Source organism: Hippopotamus amphibius, chromosome 5 (assembly GCF_030028045.1).
Source record: "Hippopotamus amphibius kiboko isolate mHipAmp2 chromosome 5, mHipAmp2.hap2, whole genome shotgun sequence".
Lineage (NCBI taxonomy): Eukaryota > Metazoa > Chordata > Mammalia > Artiodactyla > Hippopotamidae > Hippopotamus > Hippopotamus amphibius.
Genome location: NC_080190.1, coordinates 139273548 through 139291195, shown reverse-complemented (window position 1 = coordinate 139291195; position 17648 = coordinate 139273548). Strand labels below are relative to the sequence as shown.

The 17648-nt window shown below is 40.6% G+C and overlaps 1 protein-coding gene across 2 annotated transcripts in view; it reads left to right on the top strand.

The window, feature by feature from the left end:
* Positions 1 to 17648, top strand: part of NCALD (neurocalcin delta) — a 340760-nt gene that overhangs the window by 129033 nt on the left and 194079 nt on the right. For both annotated transcript variants that reach the window (XM_057734911.1, XM_057734909.1), the window contains exon 4: positions 9346 to 9395. The gene's annotated coding sequence lies outside the window, so the exon portion shown is untranslated. The remainder of the gene's footprint in view (positions 1 to 9345; positions 9396 to 17648) is intronic.

The window sequence follows — 17648 nt, the reverse complement described above, 5'->3', positions numbered from 1 at the left end:
TGGGCTGTGGCAAGTGAGACAGGTATGGGGTTACACCCATTAATACAGCTGTCACCTCCTAAAGCCTCTGTTCCTTCACGTGTAAAATAAGAACAACGCTTCCTCCTTTTTAGGACTATTATGTGAAGAAAAGAGATAGTGTATGTGATGTACTCTGCCTGGGACCTGCCTATACCCACAAATGAGAGAAGCTGTGCTAAAAGGAAAAAGAGAGAGCAAAAACCAACCAAGCAACCAAACCAGAACAGAAGAAAGAGAAAGGAAAAAAAAGAAAAGAGAAGAAATAGAAAAAAAAGAAAAACTATTGATTGTCACGTGAGGCATCTGTTAGGGGATATAGTCAGACCTGTTCCTATTTCTTGCCAAATAATGCTTGTGACTATTTCACAGCTCAGGACATAGAGGCATATACGTTTCACTCAAGTCCCCAGCCCTGAGTTCTTTCTGCTCCCCGACTCCACTTTCCACTTCTCTGGTAGGGTTTCTGACTTCAGATGCACACAGGGTGCTTTAGGACCAGCAGTGTGACCCAGCCAGCCTTGTGGACAAGGGCCCAGCCCACATCTAAGGGAGGAGTTCTGGCTTCTTACCCAGACCTCAGATAACACAGCTGCTCCAGCTGCTCATCAACCAGGTTCTCATGGAAAGTCCAAATCACCACGGGGTAGTAAATGGCCTTTTCGCCTGCAGGTGGACTTTCACTTGTTCACTGACCCTTGGAATACAGATAGTACTGAATCTGCCGCAGGCTGGCCGACCCTGAGGCCCTTAAAAAAAATCGGTGGAACGATCCAGGCTGGTTTCAGGCTCAGTGATGCCAGGAACACTGATGCTGGGGACACAGGCTGCTCCTGATTATATGACACCAATAAGGAGCTTCCAGTTCAGAAGGCAAAGTGACTGGCGAAACCCCCAAAAAAGGAGTTAGTTGTACAACGTTTGCAGTAGAAACAAATAGAGGCTGCCAGACCAGTCATGTCACCACTTCCCTGGAATAGGAAAAGCTGAAGTCATGGCCAGAGCACTTGATGTCCTGGCTGCAGAGGGACACACTCGCCCACGCCCCCCCACATGCACACGCATGCTGATGAAGGATGATTTGGATGCAGCTATTTTGATGACTATCTCAGGGAGATGGTGTAGAGCCAAGACTCCATAAAACTCCAGTAGGATCCACGGTGCTAATCGGCCTGCTGCACAGCTTCCCTCGTGTGCCTTGTGGGAGGGGGCACGCTGTGATGAGTCTGGATCAGGAGACCTGAGCTCACCTGACATTAAACCAGGAGCAGGAACTCTTTAATTTTAATTTTTAAATTTTTGGCTGTGTTGGGTCTTCGTTGCTGTGCTCAGGCTTTCTCTAGTTGTGACAAGCGGGGGCTACTCTTTGTTGTGGTGTGTGGGCTTCTCATTGTGGTGGCTTCTCTTGTTGCGGGGCACTGGCCCCAGAGCTCTCCGGCTTCAGTCGTTGCAGTGCATGGGCTCAGTAGTTGTAGCACACGGGCTTAGTTGCTCTGCGGCATGTGGGATCTTCCTGGACCAGGGATTGAACCTGTGTCCCCTGCATTGGCAGGCAGATTCTTAACGACTGCGCCACCAGGGAAGTCCCAGGAGCGTGAAGTCTTTTCTGCTTCCTCTTTGTGGTGATGTGGGAGGAAGAGGACCCTCTGATCATAGGAACAGGGCAGACATGGAGGAGGGGAAGGCAGAGGATCCACCCTGAGCTCAGATGCTTAAGGCATCCTAGAGCTGGGCCCACATGGTCACATGTTTTTGTAGGATTTTCAAAAAGGAAAGAGATTTTGGCTACAGTTGGTTAAGAGCACTGTCTCTTTCCACTGTGATTGCCTTTACCCTCGTGTGGAGAGGCGTTGGCGTAGCCAGAGGCATTTTGGGGATCAATCGGGGGAAGCTGAGTTGGGGATACATTTTATATGGGTTTAGTAAGATGTATTTATGTGATTTACAGTCACTTCCATATATACATGTATCTGGTAGTTAATGACTAAATGTATATTATTATGCTAAGGTATTTTTCAGTTATTAAAATTTGTAATTTCTACAATATACTTTTCTCATTCTAAAAAATATTCCCACTTATATTTAATTTTGTATTTATGATTTGTATTTATTTAAAATGGGCTTCTAATTGTATAAGCTCAGACACCACAAATTTGGATCTGCCCTCCTACCCAATACCCCTCCCCTTCTATCCTTCCCTTCTTCTTTCCTTCCTTCCTTCCTTCTCCCCTCCTCCTCCTCCTCCTTCTTTTTTCTTTTAGAGGCTGTGGCCTTACAATACTTACCTGACTTTCTCATTTCTTGCTCCTATTTCACTTCCTCATAGAACTGAGGGGAAAAGGTTTCATGCATATAATAAAGTAAATAAGATTTTAAACAACAGTTTGACAACCCGACCACCATGTAAAATGCTGTTCCCATAAAAGAGTGTGCCCTGAGTTATAAACTGCCAACTCGGAAGGACCTTCTGGATAATCTGTGTCCTACACGGTCTGGCCTCTACTCACTGTTCTAGTTCATTCCCTGCCCTCCTCTGAGGACACCCTGCACACCTGCCCTTTAAAGTCAGGCCCCCAGGCCACATTATCTTCCACAGTGCTGTGTTTTTGTGTTTAATATTCCTTGTTTTGCTTCTCTTTATTCTTCTTTTACTAAGAATGCTAACAAAGTTGTCGGGTTTCTTAATCACAAGTAAGTAACAAATAGCATGTTATTGTCCAGGGAAAAGTTTCCAGAGGCAATCACACTAAAAATTGCAAGAAGTAAAGTCTTGAAAGTGAATAAAGAGACAGGAAAAGAATAAAACACAGAAAACTAAAATAATGATATAATGTTCTGAGTCTGTAATATGGACCCATTTCCTTTAGGAGCAAACAGGTGTTTACGTTTCAAAGTGCATGAGGGCAGCAACATGGAATCACTGATGTCTGCGTAGTTAACGTGGGCATTTGGTATTACAAAGTGCAGAAAATGTGAAAAGTTTTCATCCAACAAGGTATATATTTTAAAGTTTTTTTTTTGTTTTTTGTTTTTTGTCTTCTTACAGAATCTCTGTGTGCAGGAGGCTTACGTATTTCTTCAGTAATGTTGATTAAACAGCAACGTACTTTATTAAATTGATGGAATTCGGGGGAAGTGTGGCATGATGGTTAAGACTGAGATTTGAGGTCAGACAAGCCTGGTCATAAATCCTGATCCTTCCACCTAATTAGCTAGGGGACGCCTCTGAGCTTCATTTTCCTCATATAAAATGAGGGCCATCATCTCTACCTCGTAAGGTCTTGGAGAGATTGTCCATTTCTTAATTCATATATGTTAAGGATTCGTAGAGCAATTGCTGCGAGAGGCTTTTTTGCAGGGTCATTTTTCCAGTTGGTTCCTGGCTTGTCATTCCATTTGCAGCCCAGTGTTACAAGAGTACAGCACTTTGTCAACTCCTTTGGCATTAAATAGACATGAAAATATTTATTAAAATATTTTCCTTGTTTTTTTAAGTTTGTTTTCTTTAATATGTTTTCTTATGGGACTAATAGGAGAATACATTGTACTCAGAATAAAATCCAAACTCCCTTTGGGCCCTGCCCATCTCAGTCGGTTCACCTATGCCCCTGTGCCCCCTAATTCGCCACTCAGAGCCTGGAAGCTGCCAAACCCTTTCCCGGCTCTGGGCCTGTGCTTGAGCTGTTCCATCTGCGTAGATGGCCCTCCTCTAACCCTTGGCCAGGCTGCCTCCTTTCCATCCTTCACTTCTCCACTCAGAAGGCACTTCCCCTGAGCCTTTCACCTGACGTAGGCCCTTCTCTGTTAGGCTCTGACCCCGATGCAGCTTCTCTGCCCATCACAGTTACACAATGTGCACTTGTTACGTGATGCTTAAGTTAACTTGTGTTCTGTCTGTTTCGCGCTCAACCTGGATGCTCCGTGAGGGAGGGGGCTTTTTCTTACCTGCTGTACCCTCTCTGTGTCTGGCAAAGAGCCTCACATATTTTCTGAATGACTGATAATAAATTGGTGCAAAGGTGGAATGAGGTGGGAGGAAGAGCACGGGTGGGTGGCAGAGGATGGCAGGGTGAGGACCAGTAGTTGAAGGTGAATAAACTGGCCGGGATCTGGCATTTGGTGCATAGTGACTGCAAACCAGCAGCAGTCAGAAGGAGAGAGGAAGCCAGAGGGGAGAACGGGGCCAGTGTCTGCTACATGGAGAGAGACTCTGGAACCACCCGTTCCTGGAGCAGTTCTCAGTGGGAAACCCGCTGTCCTGATTTCCTTGCATGATATAGGAGAAAAAAGAAAACCCATAATACAATTTGGAATGTGGGAAGAGCAGCCCAGGATCATGACTGTGGAAACCAGTCACACTACTGTTAACTCTACCCATTCTCTCAGGACACCCAGCACCACCACCTGATCCCGGACCCTAATCCTACCCAAACCGGCATGACACCCATGGCTTTTCCAGTTACTTATCACACACTAAAACTGGTATTTCCCAGGAGGATGGGGGCGGGGGGGAGGAATTTTTAAGGCTTTGGTCTTTGGCATCAAACGACGGCTCTGTCACTGATAGGGTGGGAGCTTGGACACTTCACTTAACGTCTGTAAACCTCAATGTCCTCGTTTTTAAAATGGGAATAGGCAGTCATAGAGCTGGTTCTATTGGTTAAATTGGATAACTGCTGTAGAGAGCTCAGCTCAGTACCTGGACGTGGTCCGTGTTCAATCAAGTCTTCACTGAGGGTCGCTGCCAACCACGTTCATCTTGAATCGGACCGTGGTCATAGAGCGCTTTGGACCTAATCAACAGAAATAAACAGAGATTACTGGAGCCTGAAAAAAAGCTTATTGGGAGGATATAAATAGCTTGTAGAACTGAGGGAAGAGCTGACTGAGGGGAGAGGCCTCGGGGAGTGCGGGAACCGGGACAGCGGAGGGTCCGAGAAGCCAGAACACAGGAGCCATCCTCTGAGGTGCTGCCGCTGCTGGCGGCCCAGCCTGTCGTGTTGTCACCTCTGAGTGCCCAGGAGGGAGACTCAGATGTGGGACCCTCCCCTGTGGTAAGAAGAGGGAAGTCTGGGGTTGGCTGTCCCACCAAAGCCGTGAGGACAGGACGCTGGGCAGACAGAACGACCTGTCGCTCTCCACAGACGTATTGCCGGGTGTGTCTGCGGACCTGCAAAGCCAGGATCTCTCACCTGACTTTTCCACTTCTTCTTTGTCAAAATTTAATTGCCTTTTATAAGCACTCAACCTCATTTCCTCCCATCTTTCTAGCCAATCATACCCCCAACTTTTTTTAGTAACTTCAGTGATGTTTATTCACTCATACATTCATTTAGTAAACAAATATTTATTGAGCACCTACTAGGTGTCAGGTTCTGTTCTGGGGGTTGGTTTACCTCAGTGAACCAAAGAATCCCCATGCCCTCAAGGACTTATGTGAGTGGATGGGTGGGGACAGACAACTAAACGTAAACAAATAAATAGATGACATCAAGTGGCAATAGGGCTAATGACAAACACTAAGGAGGACAAGCCCGAGACAGGGAAAGGAAGGCGTGAGGAGTGTGTGGAGGTGTCGCCCAGATCGGTTATCCGTGTTTATATGAGTCTGTCATTCAACTGCTCACATTTTGATTCCTCTATTTACTTACTTGTCTGTCACGCGTGACTAGCTGGCTTCCCCCGTCTAGCAGGGACCACCTAGGGGTGAAGCCATGTCATTCATGTCTAGGGCTAGTCCCCGCCTCATGGTGGATGCTGAATTAATGTGTGTTGAATGAGTGGAGAAACACATCCCTTATGGTGTGGCTATTGGATGACTGTATTTTTCTGCTTGTGAGCCAGACAGCCATTCTCCCAAGTGGGGCATTGCAGGTGGCCTGGAATTCCTGCCCTCGTCGGTCCTCTGTTGTTGACATTTCTTTAACCCCTATTTAGTGGATCTCTCTTTTTCTCTTTTCTGGAATCATGTTGGTTTCTTTGTGTTATTATTGTTCTTATTCTCTCATAACATGCTTTCTGAATATAAGACCAGGTCTGAGAAAGAAATGAGAAAAAAATCTATTCCTTACAACTTGAGTCCCAGAATCATAGCATCAAAATGAGAGCACCGAGCCCAAGTGAGGTTGTGCCGTGAGAAACAGGGGCAGTAGCAATGGTCCTTTAAGGGAAACTGGATTCCTATTAAGTCTGCTCCCTCCATGCTTCACGCCCATGTTCCCTAAAGTGGAAAGAACTAAAATCCCCATTTAAGTGTTCAGTCTAAAAGTAGAAGACAAGACACTGAAGGGCTTTAAAATATTTTTATTAAACATTTGTGTAAAGTAGAGTCAGTGTTGATTGCATGGTGTTCAGATGTGGCCTCTACCCCAGCAGGATTCGTGGCTTTTTATTTCAGACCAAGGAATGGACGGCCATCGACACAGCTCTCTGGTTGCGATGGTAGCTGTATTTATACATGGTCAGCTGTGCTGTGAATATATTTAGCTTATGCTAAATACCCCTGAGAGGATGCCTATCATGTTTCCAGTTTAATTGTGTTTTGGAGCATAGTACGTTTTTTCCCCAAAAGAATAAATATCAAGACTTTTTCACTTCCAGAGGAAAGTTAGGGTTGGATTCTGAAATCCAAATTATCTGACTTATTGTATCAAACTAAAATGTAAAAAGCTATTTGATTCTATTCATAAGTACTTGTCAGAATATACTGCTTCGTGAAAATGCCATGTTTGGGGTAAAAAATTAGATGCCAGCACTGGGACCAGGAACCATTTCGTTCATTGTTTGCGTGAAGGGATGGTATGGGGACTGACCAGGCAGTTAGAAATAATGGTTAAATGGTGTTGGCAACTGTACAGTGTCTTCATACAACACTTATAACTTTTCAAAGCAGTTTTTATCCCAATCTTCTCAGACCTTCACATCACAGACCTTGAAGTTTGTGTGTGCACACCAAAGCATGCGCGGTGACCATTTTCAGCACTATCACCATTAAAAATGAATTCACTTCAGCCTTCTGAAAAAGCTAAGTTAGCCAGCTGTTATTTATTTGTTCATAAACCATAAACTTCCTGATAGAGATCTTAAAAGGAAAGTAGGAACCAGCTTGAAATGGATGTCAAAAGGGATTTTAGAGTGATTACACAGATTCTTGGAGTCTAGAGATCTGGTGATGGTCAGTGACTGCTCCAAAGGTCGCCCACTGCCAACGGACGGCCACACTGGGCTTAGACCGCAGGATTCCTGACTTTCACACCCGTGTTCTTTCTACCTTATCTCCTTGTCTCCCTGACATGATCATTTCAATTAGCAAGATATGCAGGTAATCTACAAAATTTCTCTTCTGTATCTGTTTCAGTGAAAGCAGCTATTATATAAACAACAGAATATCCCCCCTGTGGATTATTTACATCTGCTTTCCCATGTGTCCTTGCCCCTCCTACTCCACCACCATCATTTGCTCATTAATCTCTGAGAAAAAATAAGTAAGATAGGTTGTTTCAGTGTGCTTCTGTGAGCAAGTCAATGAAACTTGTCTAGTGGCCCAGAGAACAGAGCTCTGATGCTTCTTGGGTGATGTGCTCTTCTCCTGGTCTCACCCGATGGACTTGGATGCTAGCAACAGGCCTGATTTTTAATGGCCTGTCCACTCAGACACTAAAGAAGGCCTTTGGGGCCCTGTGTGTGCTCAGCTCTGGTAAACTGCCTATTTATTCACCTTGTCACTTTAACTTAGCATCTGTGTTTTGTTTTGTTTTCAGTAAAATCTGAAGCTCTGAAACAGAGTTAACTATATATATTTTACAATGTAAAACACTGTGAATTCACGTGGCTTAATTCCTCACCTTAACAATGAAAAAGCCTAAAATATCACTTTTCAAATTGTTATGTGTTTATATGTCAACAAAGTAACTATGAGATAAAGCAAAATATACAAAAACCATTTCACAGATTTTGTTTGTTTTAGTTAAAAAAAATCATGTTGGAAAGATTACATTAAGCCAAAATATCTTTTAAGTATCTATCTTTTTAAAATGTACAGGTTATTATGAGTAAGAAAAAATTAAGGATCTGTCTTAGATCAGAATTCTCGTATAGCCAGAACTAAAAATAGCATAATAACTATTATTTATGGAACATCCAGGGGTTCAATATTGCCTGAGGTCCTCACCACTGAAGTATATTGCCTCTGTCAGTGTTCAAAGGGACCAGTCTATTAACTCTTTGGTAAAGTTCCTAGTTCTGCTTTAATTGTATTCAGTTCCCTGTTAAATGCTTAGAGGAATGCAAGTCCTTGATTTACTGAGTGAGATGCATTTTTCAGTGATTCGTACATCATCAAATACACAGAAATCAGTGGACTACTGCATATTTTTGTAACATGTCAGTTGAAACACCTTTTCTTGAATTATTCCAATTGATTCTTTTTAATAAAAAGGAGGATTTTTAGAAACCCCCCAAATTGTGCATTTCTTGGTATTTACTCCTAATACAAGTAACATGCTGATATTTAAAAGTTAAATGATATGAGTTGGGATGTTTTTTCTTTTTTTCGCAGATCTCCCAAGAGGGCTTTGACCCTGTTGATAGTTTTGAGACAGTAGTAGTTAGACTAATTAGATCGTCTAGACCAGTGCTCCCAGAGGTTCTAAAATACACTTTTTCTCACAGAGAGGTTATAAATGTGAGAAACAAAATCTGAGAGAATGCCCCCCTCCCTGCGTCCATTGGCAATGGGATTCCGTAGACCACAACCCCTTCCTCCAAGCCTTCCCAGCCAGACACACTGAGCCAGGCTCCCTGTGACACAGCCTCCTCCCGGGCTCATGGCTTTGATCATTCCTTTCTTCTGAATTATGAATCTAACCAATACATTAATCCCACTTATCGACCTATTTATTGTGATTTCTTATTGTCACATTATGACACTGCATCTGCTAATTCTTTTTGGAACGTACCTAAGCTTTGGTACATCTAAAAGGGGCCTCATTTGGTGCTTGCTCTGAACTGAAAACTGAAGACCCATGTTCCTGACTGTCCCTTCTCTTGGATCTGTATCCTCTTCCAAGGAGTTTATAAATATCAAGAAGAGGTCAATGCCAGACTCCCCATTTCTGCCTCTGCTGCCTTTTCTAGGCAAGTCCTTTCTGGAGAGCCCCACCTCTACCCCACCTGCACTCCCTTCCCCAAAAGGGGTTATTGACAACTGAGGCCAAGTCATGGGAAGCCTCGCAGAGCTCTACCAGTAAATACGTGGGGATAAGTGACTTTTAAAAATCCTTTAAGATTTTTTTATTCAACATATTTATTTTGCCTGTTTTCTTTTAGATCATCTCAGCTTTGGTCCCTTGGAACCACCCACTAGCGGCAGTCATAAAGTAAGTATACATTTCAAATTTTCTTTTAATCAGCTGTAAATGGAAATCTCAGTTTTGTTCAGTGGTTTTCACCAGTTTCATTCAAATATTTTATCCGTGAATAGTAGTATAATAAGTGGGAGTTTCATATATAGGAAAGATAATAACCTCTCTCTTTAAAATGTGTGAAAAGGATAATGGATAGAAATTGAATAAATAAGGCACTACTTATCACTCTTGAATATTGCCTGAAGTGTAATAAAGTATATTTGCAGTCACCGAGTAGAGGGTTTTTTATGTACCGTCTTCATTCCAGGCAGCTGCCAGAGTGCTCTCAAGGGACACATTACAACAGCTTCTTCTTCCATTTTAAACTGGGCCATAGCCCAAAAGTATCTCAAATGGCATTAAGCACCAATTAACATCTAGCAGAGAGTTCAGCACCTAACGACACATAATAGAAATCTGTTGGAGAATGAATGGGTGGATTAATTAATTCATCAATTTTATGCTCTGTGAGGTCCTCACCAGTGTGAGGCAATGTGGTGCACTGGTTAGTGCCCCAAATCTGGAGCCAGATGCTGGGGTTCCGGTCCTGGCTCTGCCACTTACTAGCTGCATGACTTTGGGCACAGGTCCAAACCTTTCAGTGCCTGGGGTTTTCTATTCATAAAATGCGGCTAACAACACCATCTCTCTTGTTGTTGTTATAAGATTATTACAAGAACTAAATGAGTGAATATTTACAAAATGCTTAAAATAATGCCTGGCACGTAGTAATTGCTATAAAATGTTTGTTGAATAAATTTAAATATATTAAGCATTTAGGGATATTCTGAGGTCCCAAGTTTAGAGACTGAAAAACTGGTTTGGCCTAGAAGCAGTGATGCTCCAGCAGCAATAAATATACCTACCACTCCGATCTTGGTTTCAGTATTATTTCCCAATAAAAAGAATCAGAGAAATGGCTGATTGAGGACTGGGGCAAGAAATATGCAGAATGAGCCTGGAGTATCTTATAGTGCTAGAAAGTAAGGAAATGCTAAAAGAAAAAAGATAAAACAAAAACAAAATCTCATAATGATGACTGTGACGCAATGTGTGTCGAAAGGGTATAGGAGCCAACTAAAAGTTCTCCCAATGGCCAAAACTGGAACAATTTGAGCCACAAAATAAATAAGTATTATTGAGGTATAACCCAAATCTGGTAGCTGTCTATTCTGATATAAATAAACGGTTGGATAAATGCATGAGGAAAATAGATAAATCTCTCATGCAGAAGAATTCTAAGTATGTAGATACTCTGCATTTTAGGAGGTAAAGCATAACTATGGATGGGGCTGCACAGATTTTCTTTCTTCCAAAGAGTACAGTATGGAAAGGGAGTGAGTTTTAAAAAAAAAAAGAAAAAAAAAGAGTAACTTACAATAGAGAGACCTGACAAACACTACTTCAAGCCAAGTAATCAAGGTTAACATTAACATAGATATGTTATATTGATAGTAGGTATACTTCACATGATGTGAGGTGAGAATGTCATTTGACCTCTGTGATCTTCCTCCCAAAACATATTACCCCAGTCTAATCATGAGAAAAACATAAGAGAAATTTCCACAGAGGTGCATCCTACAAAACACCTGACCAGTCCCCCTCGAAACTGCCAGGTCATCAAAAACAAAGAAAGTCTGAGAAACTGTCACAACCAAGAGAAGCCTAAGGAAACTGAACAGCTAACTGTAAGGTGGTATCTTGGACAGGATCCTGGAACAGAAAAAGGACATTAGGTAGACACTGAGGAAATGAGAATAAAGTATGGAGTTGAGTTAATAGTTATGTATCAGTATTTGTTCACTAATTGTGAAAAATGTACCATCCTAATGGTACATTTTTCACTGTAATAACAGTGGAAACTGGGTGTGGAGTATACAAGAATTCTCTGTGTTAGCCTCACAATAACTCTGCAAATCTGAAACTTTCAAAAATAAAAACTTTAAGAAATAATGAAGTATGCACGTTAAAAAAAACTGGTTTGAAGGTATATTTCAAGTGCCAGGATAATAGTATTTTGAAAAATATTGAGTTCAACTAATTTATGTTTTGAGAGTCATACATGGAGAATTATACTCTGCATTAAAGTTTTGAATTGGATAGAGGTGTACACATCTATAAAGCTTTCAGTTATATTTTTGCTATCCTCAAATGGAGGAAGAAAATAGCACTGCCAACACAAACCTTTTTTGCAAGAATAATTGTCATTAGAGTTCGAAGTAGATTATCAACTTTAACAGTATAACAAATTTAGTGGCTTAAAACAACATATAACTGTTGTCCCGCAGTTTCTGTGGATCAGAAAATCTGTGTGTATCTAAGCTGGGTCCTCTGCTTAGGATCTCATAAAGGTATAATCAGGATGTTGGCTGGGCTGTGTTGCTTTTGATTTTTTTTTTTCTTCTAGGTTCACGTGGTTGTTGGTGGGATTCACTTGAGGTTATAGGACTGAAGTCTCTTGTTTTCTTGCTGGTTGTCACCTGGGGTGCTCTCATCTACATATCACTCAGGGTTCCTTGCCATGTGGCCATTTGCTTCTTAGTGGCCCTGTCACAACATGGCCGCTGACTTCAAAGCCATCAGGAGACTCTCTGACCCCAGTCTGCTAGGACGGAGACTTACATAACATGACCTAATCCAGGGAGTGACTATCCCCGACGGCTTTGCAGTATTCTATTGCCTTGGGAGCAAGTCACTTGGGTTGTGCCCGCACTCAAGGGGAGGGGATCATCCTAGGTCGTGACTCACTGGGCAGCTAGGGTGTGTCCAGTACAACAGAGTTTTGAAATAGACATAGGCAGCTGAACATATATGAGCAAACTAAATAAAAGGAGAACAAATCAGAAATGCTTGCGTCTTGCCTTCAAGCAAACTACAGCTCAAGGTAAATAAATGTTACACACCCGTCCCCACCCCCGCACCCCCTGCCCACACACAGATACATAACATTATGTTTAACTTGGAGGAATATTTTTTTTTAATTTTATTTATTTATTTATTATTTTTTGGGGGGTACACCAAGTTCAATCATCTGTTTGTATACACATATCCCCGTATTCCCTCCCTTCCTTGACTCCCCCCGCCTCGAGTCCCCCACACCCTCCCCACCCCAGTCCTCTAGGGCATCTTCCATCCTCGAGTTGGACTCCCTTTGTTATACAACAACTTCCCACTGACTATCTACTTTACAGTTGGTAGTATATATATGTCTGTGCTACTCTCTTGCTTCGTCTCAGCTTCCCCTTCACCCCCTGCCCCCTCCCAAACCTCGAGTTCTCCAGTCCATTCTCTGTATCTGCGTCCTTGTTCTTGTCACTGAGTTCATCAGTACCATTTTTAGATTCCGTATATGTGAGTTAGCATACGATATTTGTCTTTCTTGGAGGAATATTTTTAAACTTTGAGGAGTATTTGAAGATGAAGGAGTCAGAGAAAAATATTTGGAGATAGCTCATAAATACATCACCATTTTCCTGATTAGGGTAGGTTTTTTTTTTTCCTTAGCAGTGAAGATATCTGCACAAAAATATGTTCTCAGTGGTGACAACATTTATGCACTTTGAGACTCTCATTATAAAAGTCCAAACAATATGATCTCATTTTCATTTTGTAACTTAATTTTTTTCATTTTTGAGACTGTTTAGTTTTTTAATACTTAAGTTTTTAAATTCTTCCAAGTAATAATTAATGGGCTAATACTATTTAATTTATAATTTTTACAATTTACATAATGCTTATAAATTTGTATATTTTAAATGTATTAAATACCCATTTTTTTAAGCTCTTTATTGGAATATAATTGCTTTACATTCTTGTACCAGATTTTGAGGTACACCAAAGTGAATCAGCTGTATTTCTACATATATCCACATATCCCCTCCCACCTGTGACTCCCTCCCAACCTCCCTGTCCTGGCCCTCTAAGGCATCACCCATCATCAAGTTGATCTCCCTTTGTTATACAGCAACTTCCCACTAGTTATCTATTGTACAGTTCGTAGTGTATATAAGTCTATGCTACTCTCTCACTTTGTCCCAGCTTCCCTTTTGCCCCCCGCCCCCACAACTCCGTGTCCTCCAGTCCATTCTCTGCATCTGCATCCTTATTCTTGCCCTGTTACTGGGTTCATCAGTACCATTTTTGTTTTCTTTTAGATTCCATATATATGAGTTAGCATACAATATTTGTTTTTCTCTTTCTGGCTCACTTCACTCTGTATGACAGACTCTAGGTCTATCCACCTCATTACATATAGCTCCATTTCATTCCTTTCTATAGCTGAGTAATATTCCATTGTACATATATGCCACATCTTCTTTATCCATTCATCTGTTGATGGGCATTTAGGTTGCTTCCATGTCCTGGCTATTGCAAATAGTGCTGCAATGAACATTATGGTACATGTTTCTTTTTGGATTATGGTTTTCTTTGGGTATATGCCCAGTAGTGGGATTACTGGATCATATGGTAGTTCTATTTTTAGTTTTTTAAGGAACCTCCAAACTGTTTTCCATAGTGGCTGTACCAACTTATATTCCCACCAACAGTGCAGGAGAGTTCCCTTTTCTCCACACCCTCTCCAACATTTGTTGTTTCTAGATTTTTTTGATGATGGCAATTCTGACCGGTGTGAAGTGATGCATCATTGTGGCTTTGACTTGCATTTCTCTAATGATTAGTGATGCTGAGCATCTTTTCATGTGTTTGCTGGCCTTCTGTATATCTTCTTTGGCGAAATGTCTGTTTAGGTCTTCCACCTGCTTGTGGATTGGGTTATTTGCTTTTTTGGTATTAAGCTGCATGAGCTGCTTATATATTTTGCAGATTAATCCTTTGTCTGTTGCTTCATTGGGAAGTATTTTCTCCCATTCTGAGTGTTGTCTTCTTGTTTATGGTTTCTTTCACTATGCAAAAGCTTTTAAGTTTCATGAGGTCCCATTTGTTTATTCTTGATTTTATTTCCATTATTCTAGGAGGTGGGTCAAAAAGGATTTTGCTTTGATGTATGTTATAGAGTGTTCTGCCTATGTTTTCCCTGAGGAGTTTTAGAGTGTCTGGTGTTACATTTAGGTCTTTAATCCATTTGGAGTTTATTTTTGTGTATGGTGTTAGGAAGTGTTCTAATTTCATTCTTTTACGTGTTGCTGTCCAATTTTCCCAGCACCACTTATTGAAGAGGCTGTCTTTTTTCCATTGTATATTCTTGCCTCCTTTGTCAAAGCTAAGGTGCTCATAAGTGCTTGGGTTTACCTCTGAGTTCTCTATTCTGTTCCATTGATCTTCCTTTCTATTTTTGTGCCAGTACCATACTGTCTTGATCACTGTGGCCTTGTAGTATAGTTTGAAGTCAGGAAGCCTAATTCCACCAACTCTGTCTTTCCTTCTCAAGATTGCTTTGGCTATTCAGGGTCTTTTGTGTTTCCGTGCAAATTGTAAGATTTCTTGTTCTAGTTCTGTGAAAAATGCTATTGGTAATTCGATAGGGATTATGTTGAATCTGTAAATTCTTTTGGGTAGTACAGTCATTTTCACAATATTGATTCTTCCAATCCAAGTACATGGCATGTCTCTCCATCTATTTGTATCATCTTTGATTTCTTTCATCAGTGTCTTATAGTTTTCTGCATACAGGTCTTTTGCCTCCTTAGGCAGGTTTATTCCTAGGTATTTTATTCTTTTTGTTGCAATGGTAAATGGGAGAGTTTCCTTAATTTCTCTTTCTGCTCTTTTGTTGTTAGTGTATAGGAATGCAAGAGATTTCTGTGCATTAATTTTGTATCCTGCTACTTTCCTAAATTCATCAGTTAGTGCTAGCAGTTTTCTGGTAGAGTCTTTAGGGTTTTCTATGTATTATATCATGTCATCTGCAAAGAGTGACAATTTTACTTCTTTTCCAATTTGGATTCCTTTTATTTCATTTTCTTCTCTAATTGCTGTGGCTAAAACTTCCAAGCTATACTGAATAATAACAGTTAGAGTGGACACCCTTGTCTTATTCCTGTTCTTAGAGGGAATGCTTTCAGTTTTTTACCATTTAGAACAATGTTGACTTTTGGTTTTTCATATATGGCTTTTATTATGTTGAGGTAATTTCCTTCTATGCCCATTTTCTGGAGAGGTTTTATCATAAATGGATGTTGAATTTTGTCAAAAGCTTTTTCTGCATCTGTTGAGATTATCATATGGTTTTTAATCCTTCAATTTGTTGATATGATGTATCACATTGATGGATTTGCATATATTGAAGAATCCTTGCATCCCAGGGATAAACCCCACTTGATCATGGTGTATGATCTTTTTAATGTGCTGTTGGATTCTGTTAGCTAATATTTTGTTGAAGATTTTTGCATCTATATTCATCAATGATATTGGCCTGTAATGTTCTTTCTTTGTGACATCTTTGCCTGGTTTTGGTATCAGGGTGATGGTGGTCTCATAGAATGAGTTTGGGAGTGTTCCTCCTTCTGCTGTATTTTGGAAGAGTTTGAGAAGGATGGGTGTTAGCTCTTCTCTAAATGTTTGATAGAATTTGCCTGTGAATCCATCTGGCCCTGGGCTTTTGTTTGTTGGGAGATTTTTAATCACAGCCTCAATTTCCGTACTTGTGATTGGTCTTTTCATATTTTCTCCTTCCTCCTGGTTCAGTCTTGGAAGATTGTGTTTTTCTAAGAATTTATCCATTTCTCCCAGGTTATCCAATTTATTGGCATAGAGTTGCTTGTAGTAGTCTCTCATGATCTTTTGTACTTCTGCAGTATCAGTTGTTACTTCACCTTTTTCACTTGTAATTCTGTGATTTGCGTCTTCTCGCTTTTTTCCCTGATGAGTCTGGCTAATGGTTTATCAGTTTTGTTTATCCTCTCAAAGAACCAGCTTTTAGTTTCATTGATCTTTGCTATTGTTCCCTTCATTTCTTTTTCATTTATTTCTGATCTGATCTTTATGATTTCTTTCCTTCTGCTCACTTTGGGGTTTCTTTGTTCTTCTTTCTCTAATTGTTTTAGGTGTAAGGTTAGGTTGTTTATTCGATATTTTTCTTGTTTCTTGAGGTAGGACTGTATTGCTATAAACTTCCCCCTTAGAACTGCTTTTGCTGCATCCCATAGGTTTTGGGTTGTTGTGTTTTCATTGTCATTTGTTTCTAGATATTTTTTGATTTCCTCTTTGATTTCTTTAATGATTTCTTGGTTGTTTAATAAAGTATTGTTTAGCCTCCAGGTGTTTGTACTTTTTGCAGTTTTTTTCCTGTAATTGATATCCTAGTCTCATGGCATTGTGGTCTGAGAAGATGCTTGATATGATTTCAGTTTTCTTGAATTTATCAAGGCTTGATTTGTGACCCAAGATGTGATCTATCCTGGAAAATGTTCCATGTGCACTTGAGAAGAAAGTGTATTCTGTAGTTTTTGGATGGAATGTCCTATAAATATCAATTAAGTTGAGATGGTCTAATGTGTCATTTAAAGCTTGTGTGTCCTTATTTATTTTCTGTTTGGATGATCTGTCCATTGATGTAAGTGAGGTGTTAAAGTCTCCTACTATTATTGTGTTACTGTCGATGTCCCCTTATATGGCTATTAGCATTTTCCTTATGTATTGAGGTGCTCCTATGTTGGGTGCATAGATATTCACAATTGTTATATGTTCTTCTTGGATTGATCCCTTGATCAGTATGTAGTGTCCTTCCTTTTCTCTTGTAATAGTCTTTACTTTAATTTTTCTGATATGAGTATTGCTACTCCAGCTTTCTTTTGACTTCCATTTGCATGGAATATCTTTTTCCATCCCTTTACTTTCAGTCTATATGTATCCCTTGGTCTGAAGTGGGTCTCTTGTAGGCAGCATATAGAAGGGTCTTGTTTTTGTATCCATTCAGCCAGTCTGTGTCTTTTGGTTGGAGCATTTAATCCATTGACATTTAAAGTGATTATTGAAATGTGTGTTCCTATTACCATTTTCTTAATTGTTTTGGGTTTGTTTTTGTAGGCCTTTTCCTTCTCTTGTGTTTCCTACTTTGAAAACTTCCTTAAGCAATTGTTGTAAGGCTGGTTTGGTGGTGCTGAATTCTCTTAACTTGTGCTTGTCTGTAAAGCTTTTGATTTTTCCTTTGAATCTGAATGAGATTCTTGCTGGGTAGAGTATTCTTGACTGTAGGTTTTTCTCTTTCAGGACTTTCATTATATCCTGCCATTCCCTTCTGCAGAGTTTCTGCAGAAAGATCAGCTG